This window comes from Leuciscus leuciscus (genome assembly GCF_965113295.1).
Source record: "Leuciscus leuciscus genome assembly, chromosome: 12".
In the NCBI taxonomy this organism is placed as follows: domain Eukaryota; kingdom Metazoa; phylum Chordata; class Actinopteri; order Cypriniformes; family Leuciscidae; genus Leuciscus; species Leuciscus leuciscus.
Window position 1 is genome coordinate 11914959 of NC_138736.1, and position 24844 is coordinate 11939802.

The 24844-nt window shown below is 37.5% G+C and overlaps 1 long non-coding RNA gene across 1 annotated transcript; it reads left to right on the forward strand.

Annotated features, from left to right (window-relative positions):
* Window positions 1-305: 305 nt before the first annotated feature.
* Window positions 306-2725, forward strand: LOC309510631. The gene is made up of 3 exons (XR_014210413.1): window positions 306-575; window positions 793-829; window positions 1598-2725. It is a non-coding gene; the product is annotated as an uncharacterized lncRNA (long non-coding RNA).
* The last annotated feature ends 22119 nt before the right edge of the window (window positions 2726-24844 follow it).

Below are 24844 nucleotides of genomic sequence, written 5' to 3' on the forward strand. Positions count from 1 at the left end.
GAACAGCCTCAGTTACAAATATGATGCCTTAAAATATCAGACAGCTCACTAGATTTTACATGTAAAAGTGTTAATAATGACAACCAGTTTCTTGTTCCACACTCGTCAAATGTAACTGACAATCAAACATTAGTGAGATGAAAGGAGCCTATTACTTTTTAACAGCAAACCTTGTAATTGCCATTGGACAACTTTTCACTTTCACACATGGTCAAACCTGGATAACACTGTCCTGTTAATGATTCATGAGCCAAGTTGACTATTTGTGTCTTCACATGTTCTGGCACTGACAGGCCTCAGGTTAACAGCACACATCAATTGCCCTTGGAGGCTTGATTCTGACAACAACAGCCATTAAGTTATACAAACACCCTGAATGTCAATCCTGACATGCAGAGACAGAGGAGGAAGTATCAGCCGTGATTCTCGAGGTGGAGGGTGGTGATGTTGCTGCAGAAAGGCTCTTCTCTGGTCTCTGGTCTCTGTGCTCTAATAATGTACTGGCTTGATACATCTTTTTACCATGATCTGCAATACAGACTGCTCTATATGAAGGATGTAAAGTACTTTAAAAGGTTAGTTCAACCAAAAATGAAATTTCTGTCATTAATTGCAGCACTTCTGGGTTCTATGTGATTATTGGCCGAAACTGTCCACATGAGCACCACAGCGCATGCTAACGATGTCTTTACTACCTTTCTGGGCCTTAAAAGTTGCAATGACGTTGCTGCCTATGGCTGGTTCAGAAACCTCTCGGATTTCATAAAAAAGATCTTAATTTGTGTTCCGCAGATGAACGAAGGTCTTACGGGTTTGGAACAACATGAGGGTGAGTAATTAATGACATAAATTTCATTTTTGGGTGAACTAACCTTTTAATAGAGTATGGATGTTTTTTTGAATTTTTTAGAACATGATAATATTTTACAATAATACTGTTTTTATTTATTTTGATCAAATAAACCCTATAGTGAAAAGAAGTATACTTTATTGTATTTAAAATATATTCCCTTTTTCAATAGTACATTGCAAATATACTAACAAAAATTTTACTATTTAAATATATTAAAAGTCATGCTTTTACCTATTTTCACTATACAACTTTTAACACACTTTAAAATAATTGTACTTTAGTAAAAATATACTTGAAGTTAAAATTCTGTTTATTTTTTAAAAGTGTATTTATTTGCACTTTATTAAAAATATATTTTAGGTATATTTTAACTGTGTGCATTTCCTGATCCCATCCCTCCTCACTCTGTCTCTCTCACACCTCACTTCCTGTCTAGCTACTATCATAATAAAAGGCGAAAACACCCCCCCAAATTTTTTTTTCAATAAAAAATATAGATAAATACACTTATGGTATATTGCTTATATGTTTCGAAGACACTCGTAATGAATTTGTAATGTACTTGTAACACAAATAAAGAACACTTTAATATCACTAATCAAGCATGTAATTAGTCCCTACAAGGCATATACTTGAATTATACTAAGTATACTTGAAGTTTGTCCAATTTAGTACACAAAAGTACACTTAAAGTTTTGCTTTACTACAATTTAATTACAACTGTGGAAGAAATTGTATCGGCAGGATTCCTTGGATGTGCCTCTTTGACCAGAGAGCGGACGGTCACCTGGACTGAGCAGTTCCAGCCCTACCTCGTAAACTTGAGAGACGAGGGGTCGACCGCCAGGGTCCAGGAGAGAAACCACTGGAATCACAAAAAGAACTGAAGTGGTGTAAGCTGAGACTGGTAAGAGACAAAGTCTAAATTATAAAAGGTACCTGAGGGGGATTGACTCATGATGGTCAAAGGAACACTGTGGTGACTAGTACGGGGATACTAGTCGAAATTAGTACGGGGATACTAGTCTGGTGGGTTTAGTTAAGCCACGGTACTGTAGTGGGGGAAACCCAGAGGGTCTGGCTGATCAAAACTGTGAGCAAATGCTCTCCTTTTTCAATTGAGGTGAAAATTGATCTCTGTAGAGTTTGCGCGCCAGGGAAAAAAAACACACAAAAAAACTGACCATCATGGGGAAATCTCAGAGTAAAATGCGCAAAAAATATCATTATGATAAACCAGTGTTTTGTCTGATGAGGAGAGTGTATGGGTTCAAATGTTTGAGAAGTATTGAAAGGTTAATTAAATACCATGATTTCCCTAGAGAAGGAACTTTAAGTGTCACTAGGCTGAAAGTAGTTAAGGACCCTGTTGTAGAGGGACATGAATAACAGAAGGACTGTTTTGTGTGTGTGTGTGTGTGTGTGTGTGTGTGTGTGTGTGTGTGTGTGTGTGTGTGTGTGTGTGTATTATAAGCCAACAATATTGTGCTGGTTAGAGGAGGAGTGCAAAGAAAAAAGTCAAACTTCCAGGAGAAAAAAAGTTTTTACTTTTTCATCCAGTAAATGGATGCATGACATTAGATGACTAGATCATTTACATTTATATAATAAGGATTGAAGGAGCAAGCAGCTATAAGGCTGTCTGTGTGAACTAGGGGATTGAGATATGAGTAATATGATATTTTGGTTTCTGCAAAACAGTAGAGTTAAGTGGGACTGAGACAATAATGATAATACTTCTTGTATCTGCAGACTAACCATTTGATAGATGAAAAGAAATATAGTAGAACATTTTATTTTATGTAAATAAAAATTATGATTTATGATGACTATTTATGAATAACTGCTTTACAAAAAGCAAGTAAATGAAATTATGGGTCAGGGATCATTTCCCTGAACAAGTGTAACTAAAGTAAACAGAAACTTTGTGAAAACCACTTAGAATAAGTTGAGCGTTTCCGTGCAGCTTATGGAAATTAATGTGCTGCCAATAACAATGATGATACGGCTATTGTGATCTGCCACTGGTGGACTGTCAAAAGAATACAGAGAACTGCTTATAAGTGGCTCTGTTTGCATTCCTGATTGGCACACACTGTTTCAATGGTGTGCAGTATTGGAGCCGTTTGCAAGATCAATGATCAAACTATAGGCAAGGTGTCTGTTGCTGTAGTTGAGGCTGAAACAAATTCACCAGATTACAGAGTGGTGGTCAGCAGGGCCATTTAGCCCTTAATTATAAATGCCCACTCAGAAAAGTAAGAAAGTGACAGAAATTTCTGGTGTTAATGTGGGTGTGAAAGTAGATCAGTTTTAATATGACGATAATAACGTTTTCGTCTGTGGAAGAATAAGAGATAAAAATAAGGTCAAAAGATTGAAGTTTTAAGGAAATCCATTTGAAGGAAAGATCTATAATAATACTTTTTATAAGTGAATGAATAAATACAGGATGATGTAAAATGACAGATGATGAATCCAACAATTGTGAGTTGGAAAAATATAAAAAAATATGTTTATTTGAAAACGCATGTCATTTCTGGCAAAGATGTCTTAAGTTGGGCTAGAGTTAAAAATATAGTAGAATGAAAATGACACAAGTTTATGAAAAGACAGAGCTCCAGTCCTGAGTGAATCTCAGAATCTCTCTCTCTCATTCAAAGTCAGCTGAATGCTGTTATCTGAGCCTGTATCATAAGTGATAATAAGCTATTTATAGTAAAGCACAGTGTTACAGTTGAAAATCATAGAGAGATGTTAAGAGAAATCATGCTAGCCTACAGGCATTTTATATTTTATACATTCAGTGGGCAATTTGTATTTAAATGTTTTAGAAATAATAATGCATACATTAAACGATAGAAGTGACATTTTTGACTAATTTATTCTAGAACCAGTACGTTTTTTGTCTAATCTAGTCTCCACCATGAAACAGGTTTGATGGCTCTGGCTACAGACATAGATGTACACTGAATAGACGGTTGTGATCTAAATTCACTGAGATTTTGCTGATTTGAAGAGGTTTAACAGATTTAAGTGATTAAATACTGCTGTTATCAACTTGTCTCCCTGTTTTAACACTATGCAACCCCAATAGAATAGAATGAATAGAATGAGGCATTTATATAGCGCTTTCATATGTACTACTGTAAACCCAAAGCGCTTTCCAATCATAACAGGGGATCTCTCCTCAACCACCACCAATGGCTCTGGTGCCTCTTGAATGTGCTCCAGAAAACACCTGATTCTGTTGAAGAAAAATGATTTTGTGATGGGAAAGAGCGGTTACCAGTGTGCACGAGGTGATTTCTCAACAACGGGTAAGATCCTCTTTGGCCAAACAGAGGGCAACCTAAGGCAGGGGTCACCGCCGCCACTGGGCATCTACCCTGAAGGGAGGTGTTTTATATGAGATGGGTTTAAACATCATTTATGTTTATTTGAATTACTCTCTGCATTAATACATTTAAGAGTATTTTTATGTAAACTGAATTGGGAAGTTGAAGATTGAGTCCATCATGGGTTAAAAACCCTTGTCTAGGAAATATATAGTCTAAATTGAATTGGTCAACTATGTGTGATCAGAATGATAAATGTAAAATAATAGACTTGACTGCATAAAAAGTGACAAATTGGCTAAGTCACCATACAAATTGTTAGAGAGCCCAGTTTGTGAAAGGCTAGTGGAGAATGGGAACATCACTGTTGTTTGACTATCCTTGACTATGTCTGTACACCATGACCTGACTGGATAGACACAAGACTCGAAAACTGTGAGAATGTTTTGTTTGTAGTTGGTTGTGCCTTCAGAGACAAAACAAAAGGCCTGAATTGGGCAAGATAGGTAGTGACCACTGAATTTGAAGTGTTAGTCTTAGGGCCGTTGGCAATAATTATTCTGTTTAAGGAGCTGAGTTTGTGGCTTTAACTGAAGCCTGGAAATTAATGAATGGAAAATGTGTGATGATTTACACAGATTATCGTAATTCGTTTGCAGTTGCTTATGATTTTGGGGCTGTGGTCAGATGGTCGACCTATCTTTCATGCTGGGTTAATATAAAATTTGCTGGATGCACTCCTCTTATCTCAATATGCGTTCTGGCTACAAACACTAGAGGCTACAGTCTTTAGCCTCCTTGTTAGAACACCTGACTCTCACGCCGGAGACCCGGGTTCGAGGCCTGCACAGAGCGGGGCGAGTAGGACCCGGGTAGAGGTGATACATTGGTGCCGTGACCTGGGTGGGAATGAGGTTTAGGGGGGTAAGTGTAACGGAGGCCAGCTAGTAGTCGCTGTGCGAGTAAACCTCACTCCTCTGATCTCAATAGGTGCTCTGGCGACAGACGCTTGAGGCTGCAGTCTGTAGCCTCCTTGTTAGAGCGCCTGACTCTCACGCCGGAGACCCAAGTTCAAGGCTCGCACTGAGCAGGGCTAGTAGGACCCGGGTGGAGGGGTTTACACTTGTTTACCGAAACATTTCTTCAACCACTATGATAAATTATGCACGGGTTGGACCATGCATCAAAAGGGGGGAAGATAACTTTCGTAAAAAAAAAATAAAAAAAAAGGTTTGCTTTCGATATTGTTTGGAAAACCCATTTATGGGAATGGAAGGGGTTAAACAACGAGTGCCATCAACCGAGTTGTGTGAACATGACATGTTGTAAAGAAATGTCTTTTTTCCTATCTAACATTTATGGTTAGGTGAAAGCAGCTCAAGGAAAAGCAGCTGATACACCACTGCACGACATCAAACCGGGAGATTTATGACGTTATTAGGGGATTATGAAAATCGGACAGTTCTTGTTTAAATTATAAAAAAATTGGTGTAGTAACAAGGCTAATGAGTATTTTCCGAAGTTTAGGTTTATGTTCATTTATGTTTTATTTTATGTTCTATTATTTTATTTTCCAATTTATGTTGGAAATAGCAAACAGCACTGAGAATGATTTGACAATGGTTAATGATTAAATGAAACAATTTAGAGACGCTGTTATACAGAATAGATTACTGTTACACATGTTAACTGCTGAGAAAGGAGGAGTGTGTAAAATGTTGGGATGCATCATGTTGTTTTTACATTCAAGACTATAGTGACAACATAACCAATATTATTGAGAACATGATAATGGCTGTAAAAGAACCACTCAGAAGTGATAACTAATTGGTGGGAATATTGGATATGACATACAGTGCTAGTGCTGATAGTGATAGGAGTTTTGGTGTTGATGTGCCTGCCATGTGTAATACTATGTTTTTCCAGCTTTAGTGGAGATAGTTGTAAAAAGTAGTTTCATATCAAATGCTTCAAATGTCTAATTATGAGGATCAATTTGATGATGTATGTCGAAAACCAAAGAAATATGCTGATGATATGACCAGCAGAAGTTACAGTGAAAAGTATTAATTGAGTTAAGATTTGTTTTTCCTATTCTGAACATCTATACTATTTTCTTGTTTATACTGAAGTGACTGAGGGTCTGATTTTATGCCAGAAGTGCAATAACAGTTTTTATTCATTTATCCTGGCTTCAGATAAAATCTTTACTTGCTTGCTAAATACTTAAGGGACTATCTCGACAAAAAAACAGTATAAGCTTTTTCTTTTTAAATCTTACTTAACAAGTTTAAGAGAGTGATCGTTTATATGAAAATCAAAGATGAAGAGTATAAATGAGATGTAATGACTTACATATGCTTTATTATATTAGTTATCAATGAATGATAAAAAGGGGGAATTGTGGGAAAATGTTTTATCTCTAAGATGTGTGTGACCATCAGTAAAAGAGCACACACAAACCTTATTCTAATATGGAATTGTATTGGAATGGTAAAGAGGGTTGGTAGGTGACAGGAGGGCCTCCACTCAAGGATAAAATATGATGAACAAGTCTAAGAATGTTCCACGTAAGGTTGAAAATACCATCATTGGCCTAGAAAGATAACATTCTGGGAGTAAAGACTATAAAGGAGAAAGGATGGCCTCCCTTCACTGTCACACTCTGCAGCCACTCTGTGTGACTGTATAACTGCTGACCTTTTCTTGCAAGAAAATAAACCTCAAAGACAAAAGGAAATGTTTGTCTCTTATTCAGTGATATTTTGTTTGCCACCACACTAAAATATAATTAGTACAAAATTAATTGTTTCAAAATAGCACACTTCAAATTAACTAATCATTAAAACACTTGAAATATACTGATAATTAGTCTGGCTGCAAGTATACTAGAGCTCTTTCCTTTTTTCACTAGGGAATGCAGCCTTGGTGAGCATAAGAGATTTCTTTCAAAAACATAAATCTTACTGACCCCAAATTTTTTTACTCAAATCTTCAATCAAAATCTCAAACTCAAATCTTATTTAGATAACTAATATTATAGAATTACTGTTATTAAAATTACTGTTATTAAAATTATTATTAAGGTGAAATTTGTTTGTGAATATTGTTTAATCCAATCATACCCTGTCCTTATAACTGTAACGAATTTCCACTGAAGGCAAGTTGAAGTGAACCCAAATGCAACTTTACATTTACATTTAGCAGACGCTTTTATCCCAAAGCGACTTACAAATTAGGACTCAATTAAGCGAGTCATCGTGAAGAGGCAAAAACAATGCAAGAAGTGCTCAAAATACAAAGTGCAGGCATTGTTCAGAGTAGCATAAGCCAGACAAAAGAGGATATTAAGGGAAAAAGGATTTTTCCTTTTTTTTTAAGAGGTTAAGTGCTCACATAAGAGATGAGTTTTAAGTTGTCTTTTGAATGTTGTCAGGGATTCTGCATTCCGGATGAGGGTGGGGAGATCATTCCACCAGCATGGAACCTTGAATGAGAATGTTCTGGAGAGTGATTTTTTTGGGCTCTGTGATGGTACCACGAGACGTCGCTCATTGACTGATCGAAGGCTTCTGGTAGGGATGTAGACTCGTTGGAGTGAGTGAAAGTAGGAGGGAGCTGAGCCTGTGATAGATCTGTAAGCAATCGTTAATGCCTTGAACTTGATGCGAGCAGCAAGTGGCAGCCAGTGCAGAGAGATGAACAGAGGAGTGACGTGGGCTCTTTTGGGCTCGTTGAAGACGAGACGAGCTGCAGCATTCTGAATCATTTTTAGAGGTTTAGTTGCACATGATGGAAGTCCAGCCAGAAGAGCAATGCAGTAGTCAAGCCTAGATATGACCAGGGCCTGGACGAGAAGTTGTGTTGCATGCTCAGTTAGGAAAGGCCTGATCTTCCTGATGTTGTGCAGTGCAAACCAGCACGATCAAGTGGTCTTTGTAATTTGGTCTGTGAAGGTCAGCTGGTCATCAAATATTACTCCAAGATTTCTGACCGACCTTGATGGGGTGATTGATGAATCTAGCTGGATGGTGAAGTCATGTTGTAGAGACAGATTGGCAGGGAGGACGAGAAGTTCAGTCTTTGCCAGGTTGAGCTGCAGGTGATGTTCCGTCATCCATGCCGAGATGTCCGCCAGACAGCTTGAGATCAATGCAGCTACTGTGGGATCATCTGGTTGAAATGAGAGGAAGAGCTGTGTGTCATCAGCATAGCAATAGTAAGAGAAACCATGTGCCTGTATGGTTTGTCCCAGTGATGTGGTGTAAATGGAGAAGAGAGGTCCAAGAACTGAACCCTGAGGAACCTCTGGTCAGTTGATGTGCTTTGGATATCTCACCTCTCCATGCAACCTTGAAGGATCTACCTGTGAGATAGGACTCAAACCAGTGGAGAGGAGTGCCTTTGATGCCCAGTGATGAGAGGGTGGACAGAAGGATCTGATGATTCACCATGTCGAAGGCAGCAGACAGATCCAGGAGAATGAGAACTGAAGATTTGGAAGCAGTTTTTGCTGTCCGTAGGGCTTCTGTGACTGACAGCAATGCAGTCTCGGTTGAATCCCCTTTCTTGAAGCCAGATTGGTTGACATCCAGCTGGTTGTTCAGAGACAGGAAGGATGTTACCTGGTTGAAAGCAACTTGTTCAATTGTTTTTGCAATGAATGGTAGGAGAGAGACAGGTCTGTAATTCTCTACAAGTGATGCGTTTAATGTTTTTTTAAGCAGTGGAGTTACCCGAGCCTGCTTGAATGCAGTAGGGAAAATGCCAGTATGGAGGGATGAGTTGATGTGTGTGAGTGCTGGTAGAAGTGTGGGAGAGATGGCTTGTAGAAGGTGTGAGGGGATGGGGTCTAGAAGGCAGGTGGTAGGATGACTGGAGAGGAGAAGTTTAGATACTTCTTCCTCGTTTAGTGGAGAGAAGGAGGAGAGAAGAATATTGGCTGTGGGAGAGGTTGGTCAGGGTTCCTGTGTGTGTGGAGCTGAGAATTGACTGCTGATAGTGGTTTTGTTGGTAAAGTTAGCAAAATCATCAGTTAACGAGGAGGTGGGTGGTGGACAGAGGAGAGAGTTGAATGTCTTGAAAAGTGATCGTGTGTTGGAGGCGCTGTTGATCTTGTTGTGGAAATATGAAGATTTTGCAGCATGAACATCCGAAGACAAGGAAATATTGTTGCGCTCAGATGAAAGCTAGTTGTAAGTCCAGGTGCGTAAAAACCAATAAGATGTAGAAGAGACTGTAGACGGTTCGCACTCTGAAAAACTAGACAAAGTCTTTAACAAAAAGAATCAATTATTTTAATAGAGCATCATGCAGCATGAACATCCAAAAGGAAGAGAGCAGAGATTGATACATACTCAGGTCAGATGTGTCTTTTGATTTGTGCCATTTCCTCTCCGCTGCCCTGAGTTTGGTCCGGTGTTCACTGAGAACCTCAGATAACCATGGGTTAGAGGGAGTAGCGCGTGCTGGCCTGGAGGAGAGGGGGCAGATATTGTCTTAAGATGTTAAAATGGAGCATAAGGTATCCATTGCTGTATTCACATCCAGAGATGAGAATTGTGAGGGAAGAGAAGATGACACGGCAGAGGAAAGATTGGAGGGAAAAAGTGAGCTCAGGTTTCATCTGAAAGTAACTAGTACGGGGGTTGGTGGTGCACAGGTAGAGAGTTGTAGATTGAAAGTAATGAGGAAATTATCTGAACATGTTGTCTGTGATGCAGTTGCATGTGTAAACCAGGTCCAATTGGTTGCCTGATTTGTGAGTACCTGTGGTGATGAAGCCTTTTGAGATCTATTGAGGCTAGGAGAGAGATGAAGTCTGTTGCATACGGCTTCTCTAGATGACTGTTGAAATCACCAAATACTGGGGGCGATACATGACTACAATATGGATCTGAATGGGAGTTGTAAGTGTAATGGCGTGATATTCAAACTAGTTATTGCAGAGAAGATAGAGTTGAGTATTTCCAATTGTTAGAAATGAGAAGACCTGTACCCCCACCCCTCCCAAACTGGCGATGGGTGTGAGAGAAAGAGAAGTTGTTAGAGAGCAGCAGGGGTTGCTGAGTCTTCTGGATGAATCCAGGTCTCAGTCAAGCCCAAGAAACTAAGAGTAGAATGAGATGCAAAGGCTGGAATAAAGTCAGCTTTATTGACTGCTGACTGACAATTCCATAGAACCACAGAAGAGAGGTGTGTGAGGATAAGAGAATGGGACGCAGATAAGCAGTATTGCGCTACCTTCTGTGCGTGATGGAAGAGCGTTGTCGAGAGACAACAGGAATGTATTGAAAGCACATGTTGAGTAAGGGAAATAGGATAAAAGTGGGAAAGGAAAGGGGAGAAGATAATGAAGTGCCTTACAGGTGGCCTTGCTCGGTGGAGTCGCACAGATAGAGTCGATGGTCTTTATCCGAGTCGGTCTTCACACGAGGAGGCTGAACATGAGAGCTGAATGCTTCCGCTGACGCTTCCGCGACAGGCAGCGCACACACTACATAGATATGTTTTCAAACGCTTGAGTGAGGACAGCTGCCTCGGCCCTCACAATTAGCACAGCAAACGCGAATGTCCCGAAAATGGGAGAAATCAAAACTAGCTGTTTGACAGGATTACACTTAAGTGCAATAAAATTCAAACTGCAACACTTATCAGACGCGGCTGTTATTTTAAATAGCGTCTAATTAAAATACAGATTTTTGCAAATCTCAAATAAAAAAAATAAACAGAGACTTTAATTCCAAAACATGATCAAACATAAAACAGAGGCATGGAACTCAAAACTCAGAACAAGAACACCGACAGGGCTACCAACAGTAGTACATGGGCAAACATGAGGGTTTAAATAAACAGACTAATTACAAGACATGGAACACCTGTGAACAATTATCAGACGATTAACCAATGACAAGACACATGGCAGGATTACATGACAAACAGGGAATCACATGACAAGATACAGAAACATGAAAATGACAAGAACTAGAAACAAAACATGACAATAAGATTGTTTGATAATATTGTTGTTACATGACTAATAAGGGCGTTGATCAAGGAACATGTTCTATTTGGATAATCTGTGAAGCTTTATGGTCAAGTGGAAAAGGAATTTGCTGGACACACAATTTATGGAGAAGGGAAAGTCTAAAATGGCAGATAGAGCCAGAGGGAAGTTTATAACAATCTGCATTATCTCCAAATAGTATGAGTACATAATTCCTTTGCTAGAGACCGAAACAGATACATACAAAATCACTGAAGTATCGCAATGGGGTGCTTTATCTTTTCCACCATGTAAAAAAAAAAAAAAAAAAACGACAGGCAGAGGAATAGATTTTCAATATATTCATGATATGATCTGTGCCGTTCGCTCCTGTCTCTGGTTATTTCTCTCTTATGGCAAGAGGAAAACTGGAGGAGTGTGTGTGGGTGCAGAGGGGGTCTTGTTTATTGTTGGGCTTTCACCGCGGCACTTTATCCGCTGGACACCCCATCTGTAACACATGGATGCACCCCGGCACACACTGACATGCAGGCAGAATATAAAAGTGACTGGCCTGATACATCTGCCTGCCACCAAGGCCCTGAGGCCTTTCTAAAATTGTGTGTGTGTGTGTGCCTGTGACGTGCAAAAAAATATTACAAAACAATTGTGTGTGTGGTGGGGGGGTCGGGGGGCATGAGTAGGGTTTTAATAAATGAGATTGAGGAAGTATTTTCACTAGCACTCACCTTAGAGACATTAGCCATGGTTTGTTAAGCCAATGATGCATGTGAGCCACATTAGCCATAAAGCTAAGTAAACAAATTGAGCTTTATAGTGCATAGCATTCAGTAATGCCCAATCTGTTTAGGCATGGAAACAGTTATGTTTGCCAGTCATAACAAAAAGTGTCATAATCATAAACTCTTCTGAAAGTAACGAGACCCTAACCACACATTATGGCTCAAATTTATCAGAGATCTATGGATCATTTCACTTTCTGTGCTGATTGCAGTGGAAAGATGGATGTACTGTCGCAAAGTTTATCTGTATAAATGTAATTTTAGAGCAATCATGAACGTCTTGGTTAAGACTTAAACTTAAAGCTAGACAGTAGTTGCCAGAAAAACACATATCATCCGTAGACATGGTGCCTGTATATTTTACATACGTTATACAGTACTGTTGCCATATTAAATGCATGACAGGTAACACTTTATTTCGATGGTCCACTATAGACATTCTACTGACTTTAAGTGACTACTATAAAAGTCTAGTAATGATCTAATGAGAGTTAGTTGACATGTAGTTGCAAAGTTACTTATAATTAGTAGAATGTCTAGTGGACCATCGAAATAAAGTGTATTATAATATCAATGCACTTTAATAACTGAAATTTGCTTTGTTTCTTGTAATAAACTGATAACCACCATAATAATACACAATATTGTATTAGGCCACACAATATAAGGAGGCCACACAATATAAGGTCACATGATCAATTGAAGTTCATTAAATTGCCATTTCAAAGAATAATGGCTAGTGTACAATGTTACACACACAAATACAAAACACCATCAGAGTAATACATATGCAATAAACATAAGTAACATATATGTCACACACTGTAAAGATTAAATGATCAATAAGTTATGAAAACATATGTTTTGCATTGCTTTAACTTAACTTAATAAGTTAAGCATTTTTTTATACGTTAGATTCAACAATTTTTTTTAAGTCAGTTTAATGGAATTTAAGTTGAAATTACTTAAACATCCAAGTTGATTGTACTTAAAATTTAAGGCAGCAACTTATTTACAGTGCATATAACTATTAAAACATAATTTGTTAATTAATTGTGATGCACAACTTTGTTGTTTTTAGCTTAAATTTACTTGTCTAAGATTATATATATATATATATATATATATATATATATATATATATATATATATAGCCTATATATAATTTTGGTTTTGATTTAAGCTTTATGAATTTATCATTTACAGTAGGCTATTTTGCAGTAAAATTACATGAATTGTTATTTTTAAATCTAATATAATTTCACAATATACAGTAACATAATATAAATGGATAACCAAACAACAATACCTATTACTGTAGCATTTTTTCTTTCACTTGTTTAAATTTACAAACTAACATAAGCGATATACAACACTGTGAAATTCTATATAATCAAAAACAAGCATATGAATTTAAAGTAACAGTGTTGGAATTCTTACAGTTTTTCCTTAAAATTGCAAACCAAATCAAAAGCAACAGACAGATAAGGCTTTACGTGAGCCTCCGCAAAAAGCATTAAAAAAGACAGTGCAGGGTTTGCTAACCTCTATAAAGCATTGATTCTCATCACAGCTTAATCTTGAACATGACTAATTTGTCATTTAGCTTTTTTGGTTGCCAGTCTAGATCTTTAACCACAAGACTCTTTAACACAGAAAAGTCCACCCTAAGAGAATAAACCTGAAGCACTGGCACCAGCCTTACTCTGTTTAATGCATGAGTGGAGGAATGAATGCTCAAGGCTCTAAAATGAGAACGACAGAGGAAGATGAGGATATAAGGCCAGTGTATGTGTGATACTTAAAATAAATGTGAGCTACTAGGCCTGGGGTCAGCAGACTTGCAGACATTAAACCTTCAAAGACAGACTGCAACCTTCTTATAGATTTAGAGCATGATAATGAAGCAGCGTCTTTCTTCGGGGAAAGTGGCTCTACCGACACACATTTACAATCCGCATATTGTGATGCATCATCTGACCTATTTAGTAATTTCAACACCCTGCGCTTGGCACAGACCGATAGTTAACAACATCATGATTATATGAGTGTACAAACTGAATGGCACTAAATCTTATTGACATCTGTGCAAAAATCTATTGCGCTGTACTTGTACTGAGTCCAGAGAGAGTGCCTGCAGTGTAAACACTTGAGAATATTTCATTCATCATGATATGATGTAAAATCATTATTTACTGGTCATAGAAAATAGTTATTGACAGAGCAAAGCAAGAAACCATAGCTTACATGGAAAATTTACAACGCTTTCAGCTTTAGATTTATTAGAAGACCAAGATATATCACAAAGACAGACATTTATTTCATCCACTGCTTTCAAGGATGTGAAACAGTGTTTTTCAATCTCATAAAGGTGTGTGGTGTGTGTACAGTACCGTGACGCTAAAAAAAGTCTTTGCAAAAACAAATGGCTCAGAAAATTTAAGTTATCTTTAAGCATCTTTAAGCTCATAAATAAAAACAAATTATTAAAAATGAGAGTCAAAGGTCATCATTTTTGGATATTAAATTATATCCAGAATGATTAAATGGCAATCATCCGGGGATTAATGAACCTTTTTTTTTTTTTTCAAGAGCATGTACTCGAAACTTGACATGGTGTTCAGAAATGCTCAGACAGATATTTTTAATCACCATCCACATCACTCATTTTGCAACGGGATATAAATTCTCGTTGGACAGTTTTTTCCCCCCAGTAATTCTCATTTTGCTGCAAGCCTCTGTCACAGACAGCAATTTATTTAAGATTGTATGTGGAGGTTGTTTTGATTATTTCCGTCTCACAGTGTTGACAACTCACTGACATTGTGCTCTGACACCGAAAAGATTAATGGGTTTCCTAAACAAGAGTTTATACTTCAGGCCACTTGATTAAGAAGCTTGAGCCATTTGAGGACTCATCATAAATACTTCTCATTACTTTTACAGAAATGGCTTAAAACTACTAGGCCTACTGTCGTTGAAATTCTGGGATTTATTTGAGGAGCTTAGAGTCTCATTAATTTTTTTTATTTCATTTTAGCATCTTTTATATATATATATAGGACACAGAAACGTGGGTGATTCGCTTTATGAAAAATTGATTTGGATATCATGAAGCTCATGAAGGGCTTCATTATTAATTAAAGTGTTTGGAGCGTTCATAAAAGTGGAATTAAAGACTTTCACATACACACGCTACCTTTGAAATGATCGCTTGTTAATTTTTAATTGACATGTGACATCTGAGATAAACTGGTTTTCAAAGACAGCGAGAGAGTTGATCATTTTAATTAAATCATTTGGTTTTTCAACTTAACTGATCCTCAGACAGTGTAAACAGTTTTCAAACATTTCAATGTTTAAACTCTGAGAGCCCACTCAAGTTAAGAGTGAAATTACAGCTTTTTCTCTGAATATATTAATAATAATAAATAAATCCACTCGCTGCTTGTTTGAGAGCACATCATGGCTTTAGGCATCAGACCAACATGGGATTTATGCTGGTTGTCAAAAATGGCACCTGAACCACCACCTACGATGAATATGACACATAGAGGTACAAGGTTGAGGGAAAACAAACAGCGCAGCCAAAAATGACAATTCTGTCATTATTAATTCTCACTTTGTTTTCATGGAAGACAAAATGAAAATTTTTTAAGCTTCATTTGGCTCTTTTTGATACAATCACAAGTGTTAAGCTCCAAAAAAAAGCACCATAAAAGTAGTCCATGCATCCCAATCTCTATATTTCTGATGCTACATGATAGTTTGTAAGGAACAGACTGAAATTGTTATTATTATTCCCTGATAATCTTCCCTCTATAGTCAGCTGTTCTGAAAAACCGCTGTGACTGTATGATTGCGTCAGCGGGTACCTGTGTGTTTAAAAGCTCTAAAGAATTAATCCAATCCAATTTTAGATTCTGAAAGTTTTGCTTATATGAACCCTAAATTTGGAAATCCGATTCACATATTCTTTACTTTTGAGTCTAATTTTTGCTTTTGCCTTGAGTTACACTTTATTTCGATGGTTCGCTTTAGACAATCTACTATCTATAAGTAACTTTGCAACTACATGTCAACTTACTTTCATTAGAATATTAGTTATTAGACAGTTAGGTTAGGTTTAGTAGAATAAGTTGACCTGTAGCTAAAAAAGTTACTTACTTGTGTCTGTAGGAACCATCAAAATAAAGAGTTAACAGATATCAAGCAGACAGTCTACTAACACTCTAACGAGTGTAGTTGCAAAGTTACTTTTACTGTAGTTAGAAGAATGTCTAAAGTGGACTATCGAAATAAAGTGTTACCGAAAGCTGACATATGCATCAGAAGAGCCTATTTAGCAAATATTTAGTAAATTTTCAGTCCCATGACCAGTTGGTAAGATAAATACATTTTATTTAAATAAGTTGTAAATAAATATACGAATGTCCAAAACTTTGTTGTAAAACATTGTTAACGTGCACATCACAGCATTGCACATGTGCGCAAGGTCTTTATACTTTTGATTGAGAAAATAGGATTCAAGTTCACATGCTTTTTTAAAATGTATTTTTCCTGTTGATGGGATTATTTCAGATGTAGCCCTTTCGATCCGATCGAAATTCATTTGGCTTGAGCTCAATTTAGGTGTTTACATGAAGGTTTTTCAGTCCCATTAAGACATCAATTCAATTACAGATAATTTGGTTGAACTCCAGAAACGGGTAAGTAAACAAATCATTCTTTTGAGCCAGTTCATAAAAAGAGAATGATTTGTTCACTAATCTGATTGATCCAGATTGTTTCAATGATTCTTTTGCTGCAGTTCTTGAGTAAACAGCTCACTGGTTGATTATCAGTGAATAATGACCAAAAGTTGGTATTTTTCTAATGCAAAGATATTGTATGGAGTCAGAAGAACATATGCACAAGACAAATGGATGCTTTTTAAGATCTTTTGTGGTGTTTATTTGGCATTTTTGGAGCTTTCAGTCGTGGTACTGATGAATGCTCTTGGAAAAAGTCCTGCATGTTGATTCTTCAGGAATTCAGATTTTTATTCTATTGAAGATAGAGAATCCTATCATTTTGTAACGACACGGGGGTGAGTAAATAATGACAAAGTATCATTTTTATCTCCTTTAAGAATGTTTTATAAGCGCTTGAATGAGTTTCATACCATCAGCATTCCCCTCAGTAACCACAGTCTGTTTTCTTCACAGCAGTGTGTGAGCATTTCCATGCTGAAATATGACTGTTTTCCTGTGCGCTCTCAATGACTGTGTGAATCATCCAGTCAGATTCATACCACCTGGAGTGGCGTCACATGCCATTTCCTTCTGCCTAATGGTTCATTTCTTAATACCCCAAACTATAGCAATGAGATCCTAATGTGCTTCACCCTGATGGATGAGAGCTTCTCTCTTTTCGGAGGATGGACTGTCTGTATGAAACTCACTGGCGTGGCTCCTGTGGAAGAGAATGTAACACTTGCTTTTGTGAGATTCTACTAATATAGACAATGCATTTTATTGAAAGGTGTTGCTTGAAATGCTACATATAAGTTTTTGTTGACAGGAGAGTCATGACACTGTGGGTTGTGTGCCATATATCCCACGAGTCCAGGTGTTGGAGACACGTGATGGTGGAAACAATGCAGGGACGTCACACAGTCAGGAGATGGAGGGGAACTGCTGACTCGTGAATGTTTATTCTTGGGGTTAACGTGATGCATCGACAGCACCTTTCACTAATTCGACACATATCACTGTAACACAGCACAGCTGCATGTCATCAGAAAAGTACTGAAAACTCGCAAGTATAACAAAAGGCTCCTGCTAAGAGTTTGCGAAGGAAAGGTTCTAGAATGGTTCTTGATTCTAGAATCAGAGAATTGGTTTGGTAAATATTTTGAATCCATCCACTTTGTATTTTCTAAATGACAGAAATTAAAAAGAGATTTTTGAAAGAAGTCTCCTATGCTCACCAAAGGCAGTTTTTTCTTTTAATAATATATTTTACAGTTAATTTTTTTCAATATCAAACCCCTGTACTGTTATGACTGTGGATGTTGTTCCTGAATTCTCTATATGTCCTGCTGTGACCAAGGAGGCCTTTAATGAACTGTCTGTCTTTGAATTCCCTGTCTGCCCCAATACGACCACAGAGGTCGTCAAGCAACTTTCTGTCTGCACTGACAGGCCAACCCTATAACCTCTCAGTGCCTTATCTTACAGATTTGCCTGATCTGTGGAGTTTTTTAGTTTCACCGACTCCGCTGAAGTGGTCTTCAGTTCCCTCCACTCCGCCATGGGTCTCTTCAGTCTTGTCTGTTAAAACTGTGATTTATTTCAGGATTCTTTGATGAATAGAAAGTTAAAAAATAAGCATTTATTGAAGAATCTTTGTAACAATGTTAGTCTTTACTATGACTTTTCATCAATTTAATGTCCTTGTTGAGTAAATGTATAAAAAAAAATAGTGCCCTTTATCCTGTCTACATATTATCATTATTAATATTATTATTTTATGGATGGAGAGAATGTGCAGGAATCTCACAAACAGCTATGTGGATGTATCCGCTTACGGAGGGCTAAACAGTCTTGTTAAGAGCTTTTATGCCAGAACCAGAGGTGCCAAGACGATTTCAGCTGCACACACAGTCATGGCCTTTGAAGACATATCTTTTAGCCTTTAGGTTGTGGCAGGCTTCTTTATAATGCATTTTGCTATAAATATACAGCCATAGACCTACAACACAATGATTCACCATCTCCAGTAATCCTGTTAAGGGATTCTCCTCATGCATAAACACACACTTAATCACAACAGCTATTGCTCTTCACAGTGTAATATGAGAGTTTGAGCTGATCTTTCAATACCCCGGTCAAGCAGCTTCTCATTTATTTTAAAAAATATATTTAAGCCAATATTAAACCTATCAAAACAGAGGCTGACCGCTGGAACACAAACTCACTCGGTTATATCATGATACAAAAGTCATTCATTGCGCTAATTTCCAAGAGATAGAGGTTAAGACTCAGCTATCACTGATGACAGATGCCTCAAGTTTGAAATGCTTTCTGTTTTGTTTCCAAGGAGAAATAACTTCTAACTAATTTCTATGCTGATTTTATTTACACTGTCTGACTCCTTGATTAAAGAGCCAGATGTCTATTTTATATATAGGTTTCCTTATTCTGTGATATTTGCATTTTGTATGTATGTGTTCAGAAGTTTTTGTTTTATAACATTACTTCAACATGTCTACATTCCAGTGAAATCACAAAATAAATTGCAGTCAAATACACTGCCATATAACTGATAAGCTGGACATCTACTGGACGTTGTCGGGTCAAGCAAAATTGAAACTTGTGAGCTCTTACACTTAAGGTAAGAAATACTCACCTGAGCCACAACAGCTCATGTGCTGATAAGAGGCTCAGCCTCCCTAAGACTGAAATCCCAAAATCGCCTCAGACAGTACCTAATTTAAAGTTTATGTTATCGTATAATCAAATAATACATGTCATAAGTTCATGGGAGCACTTGAATTGATCGAAAAGAATGACTGCACCCAACTCACTGCATTTTTTATACTGTTGTACTGTACATTTACTTCTTATCTAAAGTTATAGTACAGTGTCGTATTAATATGGTCACATGATGTCACATTCAATAATGGTGTAACTATCCCCGTCACTTGGTCTGAAATCAGCATTGCATCTCAATTGAAGAATGTTTTGAAAAAGACATTGTACATATTATTTTTTTCTCTATCTTCAGTCTGTGATGTATTTTATAATATATCACAAACAATGCACCAGCAGATAAGGAATGTCTTGAGCAAACCATAAATTCAATAACATAGTCAATGTATAATTCAAAAGCAGGGAACTATGTGAGAGGTTCTCTTCCTGAGGCGTTGTTAATAAGTTGCCATTTACTGTACCACACATAATAACAAGTTTAGTTGTGACTTACATGCACATCACTAATTACAAAGATTATACCCCTGGAGCAACCTGCAGGGCATGATAGCAAGCTCAAGTGCAAGTTCCTGACTCTCCATAACTTGGGATTTAATCTAATACCTAATATATTCAACCTAAAAAACAATATTTGTATTTTAATATTCTCCCTGTGTTGGCGTGGGTTTTCTCTGGGTGTTCCAGTTTCCCGGGTGATCTCTGTGCCCTTGAGGAAGACACTTACAGTCAATATTTGCAACTTATTTTACTTTTATGACATTACACATTTCAAAGTGAAACAGGATATGTAGGAGCTTGGTGATGTTGGTGATGTAAAAAAAAAAAAAAAAAAGAAGGTTTCAGAATGGTTTTTCTCTCTCTCTCTCTCTCTCTCTCTCTCTCTCTCTCTCTCTCTCTCTCTCTCTCTCTCTTGTCTTTGTCAGTGGGTTTTGCACGTTTAGTTCTATGTTTCAGTTATTACCTTGTTTTTCATTTTCTGATTACCAGTTACACCTGTCACTGGTTTCCTTGATTAGTTTGTTTGATCTATATATGCTCGGTACACACTGTACGATTTTGGGCTTGTCCAGACGAAAGATGACCAATTGTGGTGATTTCTGTGGTCATGGCTCCTAAACGGTGGTCCTACATTTTACAGTTAGAAAGGTTCAAAGACGGCCGATGTCACGATCTTGCGACCAAAGGTATAGCCTGCGATCATTTTCTGACAGTTTCAGAAATTTGCCATGATCATCTCACAGTGTGTTTGATGCTACGACCAACGTCCACTGACTAGCCAATAAAAAATCAACATGAAATGATGTATTGATCTATGCTACAGCGCTAAAACTTAAAACTACTTACCTCAAGCATCATTTGCAAATGCTCAGCATTGACCATGCCATATTCTCCTCTTTTTGATAAAAAACACAATTGCCAGTTCAATTCATCTTGCTCTATTTGTTTACCACTAGCGCATGCTGATGACATTTTATTCTTCTATACTATCTTGCGTCGGAGCCTACTGTTCAATAGGTGTCATCATCCCACAGTCTACATACACATAGTACCCAAGTTTATTAGATCCATATCGTACAGTGTGATTTGTAATGATCTTATGGGATTACCGAAATCACCTCTGTGTTTCTTTCAGTTCTTTGTCAGTCCATGTCATCATATACACGGTTGTTTTGTTCTCGTTCTTTGTTAAATAAAAACTGTATCCTGCTGCACTTCGATCCACTACTCATCCTTGTGACAGCATATATATTTATAATCTCCTATGTCCACCGCAGCATTTATTTTATCAACAATATCAAACTCATAACATAATTGCCTATGTCATTTTGTGTTTTTTCTTGTTTTCCAAAGACATTGAAATATGACTTAGGCAATTATGCTATGAGGCTAACGATATATTAAAAACAGTAATATTGTGAAACATTATCATTTAAAATGTAATTTATTCTAAGTCATTACTTGTCACATGATCCTTCAGAAATCATTCTAATATGCTGATTTGGTGCCTAAGAAACATTTATTATTATTATCATCAATCTTGAAAGCATTTCCTCAAATTGTTTTTTTTTAAGTGATCTCTTCGTTTTGAACAACTGATCATTTTGACACTTTATTGACTCTACATTTCTTTCAAATATGTGTATTGTGTGACAAAAAAAGAAAAGAAAAAACATCATGTAAACATAAAAGACTGAGATGTTAATTAATATATTAATTAGTATAGATTAATATGGAGAAGAACACTGTGTAATCAGCTCAGATGAGCGTAGCGGATGACAGTAATGTGATGGTGTAAGCAGCGGGTGATATATGTCGTGACTGAGATTCATTGTGAGGAGTCACCTCTACAGCAGCGGCCCGTGTGTTTACTGTACTGTTGAGGAAACACAGAGCCGTAGCATCGCTTCAGCCCAGTCTTGATTTGAGGGTAATCATGCAGACTGACGTCCAATCTGAAAGAAATCAGAGAGGGCGAGAAAATAAATTAAAGTGTGCTTTTGCTTGGGTTTTGAAAGCCAATAGCTGGGCCTGTTTGATGTGTTTTTCGTGTAAAGAGGTTTGATGAGGGAGGGGAAGGGGTCGTGTGGCCGGCGGAGGTGTGTTGGGGGAAGATGGTGGTCATAATAGATTTTCATTCACTATAAAGAAAGAGGAATGGATTGTATTACAGTGGAAACAATTGAGTCCATGATGGTTTTTGAACTCGCTCTCCTCGATTTTTCTTCTTTTCCTTCATCTTTAGCTGTCGGGCCTCGTCACACAAGACTGATGAAGAATAGTGAGTGTTTGTTGTGTAAGGGGCCATTCACACAGGACGTGTGTCTGCATTCCTGTTGTGTTTTAGTTACATCGAGACACTATTATAATTTTTGCTAATATTTTGAACTAGATTTTATTTTTATATTTTCTGTTTTCATTTTTATAGTTAAAGTTTTTGCAATTTTTTATTTTTTATTTTTATTATTATTGTTTTTTAAATATGTCTTTAAATTTTTTATATTTTATTTTATTTCAGTTAATGTTTATTTTATTTCAAGTAATGACATTTTTAATGGTTCTGATTAACGATAATAACCTTGCTCTCTACATATGCACTTATTCTAATAGTTTGTCTATGTGCTAGACGATAGTTTCATGTCATAAGCTCTGCATTTCATTCAAAGTAAAAAGTAAAAATCTTGATTTCTTGATTTTCTTGAATTGATTTTTTTTAGATATTGCTTAAATCTTTCAAAACAGACCTAACATGAGCTATGACTTTGTTGGTATTTTCTTCTGTAAAAGCACAAGTCAGTGATTTAAATATTATTTACAATGATATAATATAATACAGCCTAATTTAATATGATATAATTAATATAATATTTTAATATATATATAATATTGTGCAATAAACTTAAAATAGCCTATATCAGTTTTAAAATCACTATAAGTCATTTATTTTATGTTGTATTGACATTTTTATTTAACATTTATTTGACTTTTTTTGACATTTGCAGTGCTTCATGGGATTGTTGTTAAAAAAGAAGTATTGTGCCGCCTTTTTTGCTGCAAATGAAAGCAACGTAATAACAAAACAAAACAAACGTATGTTCTTCTTCTAATCTTCGCTCCGTATAAACGGCCCATGAGATCCTGCACTCCTCAGTCCTGCATCTGGACCTGTCAGCTTTAGCAGCCCCCATAAGATTGTGTGATTTCATCCTGCAGTGATCTTTGCATCCAAAGCAATGATGAGCTATATCGACCAGATCATAAAGCATGATGCCAAGGCCATGCCTGGAACCCACAAATGTCTTCTGTGGCTCAAACCGCCATATTTCTACTTAACGCCATCCGCTATTCCCAGATAGCCTACCCATGACAATGAGACTCTGATGCTGCGTGTGGAAAACTGATGGGATCCAGTCTATTAAATATGCAGACGTTCAGAGATTTGGACCAAAGGACTCTCCATTTTACTGTCATCCTCTTTCAAAGGTCATTCTGGTTGAGATCTAAAGAACCCACGTTTTTAAAGTACCATTATCTTGATGGAGATGAGCCTTTGGGTAAACTACTGATGCACGGAGATTTTATTCCACACTATCAAGCAGGATCTGATAATTCAAATTTTGCAGGGGTAAAGAAAATGTCATCTCTCAACGCTGAATGGCAATCAGTTACTCACCAAGCGGAGTGAGTTGGTGACGGTTCTGGGCTACAGACATCTGAGAAACCGCAACATTTCTCTCACAATTTTGAACCCTGCATTCTTTTCTCATAAATCTCTATTCACAATTTGTGAAAGATTTCCCCTAATTCTGTGAAGATAGATTTTTCCAGATGTTTCTACCATATGTTGGGTCTTCAGTCCTCACCCCGAGTGCCTGATGCATCATGGGGGTATATTCATCCTATTGGTAGGATATAAAGATATAACTCAGACTCACCCGGCAAGACTTCGCCTGAAGATATGTTTACGGTGGCACTAAAACAACTTGAAGCATCTGATCGAGACAAAGGCATTCACAAAACCATTTAGATTGAGATGCTGCATGTCTCTGATTAAATCAACCTACAATTTGTCTTGTGTTTACAATCTAATCTAACTGTGCAGGGCTCAGCTGTGCCTGTAATATAAATAAATATATAAAAATGACTTCTGTGCCTATTCAGAGGCTGAATTTTTGTTCGATTTAGCTGCTATTCTGTTAAGTGTTTGTCCATTTCTGTTGGTAATAGTCAACTTTTGACTTGGTCTTCTCTTTGGGAGATGTTGTCATTATTTAGCCTTTTATTTTGACTGTTTCCCTATAAATTAAAGTACTTTTTTAATGTTTTGCATTTATGTCCACTTCTAGTATATCTCTTGTTTCAGATGTGTATTGTTATTGTGCCAGCAGCCATATCACCCTGTAGCCCAAGACTGGTTGCCCACTGAAGCTAAGCAGGGCTGAGCCTGGTTAGTACCTGGATGGGAGACCTCCTGGGAAAAACCAGGTTGCTGCTGGAAGAGGTGCTAGTGAGGCCAGCAGGGGGCGCTCACCCTGTGGTCTGTGTGGGTCCTAACGCCCCAGTGTAGTGACGGGGACACTATACTGCCAAAAGAGCACCGTCCTTCGGATGAGACGTTAAACCGAGGTCCTGACTCTCTGTGGTCATTAAAAATCCCAGGGTGTCCTTCGAAAAGAGTAGGGGTGTAACCCAGGCATCCTGGCCAAATTTGCCCCTTGGCCTCTGTCGATCATGGCCTCCTAATCATCCCCATACTGATCGGCTTCATCACTGTCTCCTCTCCACCAGTAAGCTGGTGTGTGGTGAGCGTTCTGGCGCAATATGGCTGCCGTCGCATCATCCAAGTGGATGCTGCACATTGGTGGTGGTTGAGGAGATTCCCCCCTTCTATG